We start from the raw sequence: 4,438 nt of genomic DNA on the forward strand, positions 1-4,438 counted from the left end.
TTATACGTAAGCTCTTTCTGGATGTGTGATGATATTAAGGAATTAATATTATTGGTTTTTAGTTGTGATAATGGTGTTGTGTTATTTTTGTTAAATGAGTCTTTATCTTTTAGAGATACTTCCTGAAATGTTTCCAGATGAAAGGATGTGATATCTGGTATTTGACTCAAAATAATTTTGGAAAATGAGGCATGGGTGGGGATATAGATGAAACCAGATTGGCCATGGGTTAATAATTGTTGAAGCTGGTGAGGTTGAATCCATGGGAGGTCAGTGTACAATTAATTCTCTCTCTGTTTATGGAGGTTTAAATGTTTCCATAATAAAGTAGTTAAGAAAGCAAAAAACAGTGAGAGGAAAGAAAGAGAGAGAGAGAGAGGAGGGAGGGAGGGCGAAAGGAAGGAAGGAAGGAAGGAAGGGAGGGAGGGAGGGAGGGAAGGAAAGAAAGGAAGAAAGAAAGAACGAAAGAGAAACACGTCCCACGCAGGGTTTATCACAGTCTGTAGAAACAATTGTCATGTGTCAATGAAAGGTAACTAACCCACTCTGCAGAACCATTTTCTATACAGAAATAAATCCCCAGTCCACCTCCCCAAAGTGGGTTTAAGATTCTGGGACTTGAAGACCTGGTGTTTCATTTGCATATTTGCATATTCATAAACGCATCAAAGACAAGCGTCCTGTGTAGACCTTGGTGCCCCTCAGCCCCTGTGGCCTCTTGACAAGCCCTCTCACCCCCGAACATGGTGGACACAGGGAGGCAGCTTTGTTGGGTCACCCTCATACTTTCAGGCATTAGCTTCTCAGATGGCACGGCAACAGCTCAGAGACTGGAGGGGGGTTGTTCTCCACAACATAATTCCAGACACATATTTGAACACAGGAAAAGAGAAGAGTTTACCAGTCTCTAAAGTAAAAAGAACCCTTGAGAAGAGAAACGTGGATGAGGAAGGTTTTCTTTATCAGCATGAGGCAGGAGTATGAGGCCACCTGTCCCCGGCTAGGACGCTTGAGTCTCAGGGAGTTGGAGACCCAGCAAAGAGGGTAGGCACTGGAAGGCATGCTCCTGCCCAGCTTCTTGTGAGGAGCATCTCTGGGGGAGGGATGGAGCCTCAGGGTCTGTCCCAGGGCTCTCTGCTCCAACCCCACTGCCCTCGGGAAGCTCTGCTGCCCCACCAGCTAGGGACACACAGGGCAAGCTGCTTGACCACTCAGTGATACGGGAATAGGACTGCCCGCCTCACACAGAGCTTGTAAGGATCATGGGAAATCAAGGTATCCTTTCATGGAGATGGTTCCCTGAGCTCTGATTTATCCCCAGGGAGCAGACTGCTAACGAATGCAACGGCACATTTCCTCCCCAGCTCCTCTGAGCAATCCTCTCCCCCAGGCGACCACCTTGGGGGCCCTTGGCTGTCTCCTGTCCTCCCTCCACCCAACCCAGGATTGCTCACAGGCCTCACACATACAGCCTCAGGGTGGCTCCCCACTGGCCTGGTTCCTTCGTGGTCCTGCTGGCTCTCTGGGACTGGTCATGGATCTCTGGATCTCCACTGCTCTTCTCTAAGGCTAGTGAATGACAAAAGTCTGGTTAGGATGTCCTAGAGTGTCTACAAATCTCTCAGCCATGAACAAGTCTGCCCCTTCCTCAGCACCCCCTTGTTCACCTCTCTCCCTCCTCCCCTGGCTTTTGCGTTCCCCCCCTCCCCTACCTCTCTGATCCCGGCCATCCTCAACATCCAGCTGGAGCCTCACCCCCTCCAGGGAGCCCTCACTGCCTGCCAGCCCCTCACGGGTCCCCTCTCTCTTCACACTCTGTCCTCAGAGTCTCTCCTTGCTTTACATATCCCAAGAGATATCACCCCATATAGAAAGGAGCGCCCCCAAAATACAGATGAATGGAGTAAATCAGGCATGATGGAGTGGGCTGCGGAAGGGTAAGGGCGATGATATTGAATGCTCCTGCCACACTTCCACAGAGCACTTTCACTCAACTCGCTGGATTGATCTTAAGGCCCCAGAAGCAGGGGGCACAGGCCGGCACCTCTTCTCTCCCTTGCCTTTTCCCTCACTCCTCTGGCTCAAACAGCCGTGTATCTGGAGCAGTACTCTGTGCCATGCCCTTTGTATCCCTTATCTCCTTTGCTCCTCACCACCTGAAGAGGTAGGTAGTCAGAGCGTCCCCATTTTACAGATGTGGAAACTGAGGCACAGAAGGGATAAGCAACTTAACCAAGATCACTCAACTACACAGTGACACAGCCAGCTTCAAACCAAGTGTCCTGCCTCTAAAGCCTTCCCTCACAACCAGCCCCCAGCTGCAGGTAACAGCACAGCCAGCAGGGGCTACACTTGGGAGAGCCCTCCTGGGAGGAGACCCAGCAGGGCAGGAGTATACTTAGGCACTGGGAGACTAGATCAAGACAGACAGGAACCGGGCAAAAGCAGGCTGAACTAAGCGCCATGGGCCAGCTCAGAAGACTGAGGCTGGGTGAGCAGATGACCGAAGCTGCCAGGGGAGGGGGGAGCGGCCAGACCTTGGCCTCTTGGGATGAACAAAGGAGAACCGACTAGAGAGGTGGGGAAGGGGCGGCCTCTGCCTAGTGCACGAGGGGACCCACTGGGCATGGCAGAGAGCCAGCCCTGACCGGCCCTTGCTGTGCACCTTCAGACTGGGCAGGGCGGGGATAGGCTGCCCACTGTCCCATTGAGATGAACCCTGGGCTGGCCAGGGAAGGCTGCAGAGACAAGGCCTGTGTGAACGACTGATGGTGTGAGCGTGAGATGAGATGGGAAACAGGCCTGATGAGGGGTACAGCTGTCCACAGCCGTGGCCCTCAACCAGGGGTGATTTTGCCCCCCCGGCCCCCGGCCTGGGGCATTTGGCAATGTCTGGAGACATCTTTGTGGGAGGTGCCAACTGATATCTGGCATGTAGAAGCCAGGGATGCTGCTAAAACTCCTACATTACGTAGGACAGACCCCTCCCCACCGACAAAAAATTATGTGGTCCAAACTGGAGACAGTGCCAAGGTTAAGAAACCCTGGTGTAGAGCAGGGCAGATGAGAGAGGCTGAAATCCAAGCCACTCCCTGGGATGAAGCTGCCCCTACTCTGATGAAGAGGTATCTTTTCCTAACTCAGCCAGATGTAGTGTGAAGACTCACAAGAGCCTGGGGAGGGTGGGCGGGGAGGGGGTGGGGTTGGAGCCATTGTAGAGCTAGAGTGGGAGGAGAATGTATCTGCTGTCACCTAGGCTGTGAGTTGTGCAAAAAGCAATTTAAAAGAGTTGTTTAGTCTTTAATAGAGGTCAAAAAGTCAACCCACATGATTATGTCATCTCCTTGCTGGCAAAGACAGAGGTTTTAAAACACCATGACATACCCACCAGGTGAGAAATAAGATGTGCTCAAAGATCTTCATTGCAGTACTGCTTCTTATAGTAAAAGGTCGGAGCATAATATATACATAAATGTCCAGCAGTGGGGGACAAGCTGGATACACAATGGAATATCCTGCAAAAGAATGAGGTCTCCAGAACAGAGTAAGTGAAGAAAGCTAAGTGCACACCACTGTGAAGTGTTGTACTGCCACTAGGTGAAAGCGGAGGGGAAAGTTGACAGGGTACTGATAATTGCTTACATTTGCATAAAGCAGTGGATCTCAAACTTCACTCTGCAGAGGGCCTTTTTTTAACCACACTTACTTCAAGCAACATCAGCCTTGTTTATTTTTATTTTTTAATTTATTTATTTTTAAATTTTACTTTTTATTTTTGGCTGCGTCGGGTCTTCGTTGCTGTGCGCAGGCTTTCTCTAGTTGCGGCGAGCAGGGGCTACCCTTCGTTGAGGTGCGTCTCATTGTGGTGGCTTCTCTTGTTGCAGAACACAGGCTCTAGGCACGTGGGCTTCAGTAGTTGTGGCGCGTGAGCTCTAGAGCGCAGGCTCAGTAGTTATGGCGCACGGGCTTAGCTGCTCCGCGGTAAGTGGGATCTTCCCGGACCAGGGATCGAACATGTGTCCCCTGCATTGGCAGGCGGATTCTTAGCCACTGTGCCACCAGAGAAGTCTCCCAGCCTTGCTTTTATCTGGGGGAGGGATGTGGGGAGTGCCCCACTTTTCTTTCCCGGAGTTGAACTGCCCAGCTTTCTGGATCTTGGATCCCCACCGGCCACCCGCGCTGTAAGCCTGTACGTGGTCTCTTTCCCTAATTACTCCAGCAAACGCAGGAGAATGTTTCCCCACCCTCAAGTGGCCGCTGAATGTGAGAAGTTCAAGGCGTTTGAAGGAATCCCGCAGGAACCGAAAAGTTGGAATCAATAAAACACCCCTCACCTCCACCGCCGTCTCCTTTTCCTTCCTAGGGAAGGAAACTGAAGGTCTGAACTAGGCGGAGGCGGGCCTGGGACAACCTGGCCCTCCGACATCCCCGGCCCCGC

Source organism: Delphinapterus leucas, chromosome 4 (assembly GCF_059928025.1).
Source record: "Delphinapterus leucas isolate spDelLeu-1000000601 "Yukka" chromosome 4, BTC_Dleu_Yukka2, whole genome shotgun sequence".
Lineage (NCBI taxonomy): Eukaryota > Metazoa > Chordata > Mammalia > Artiodactyla > Monodontidae > Delphinapterus > Delphinapterus leucas.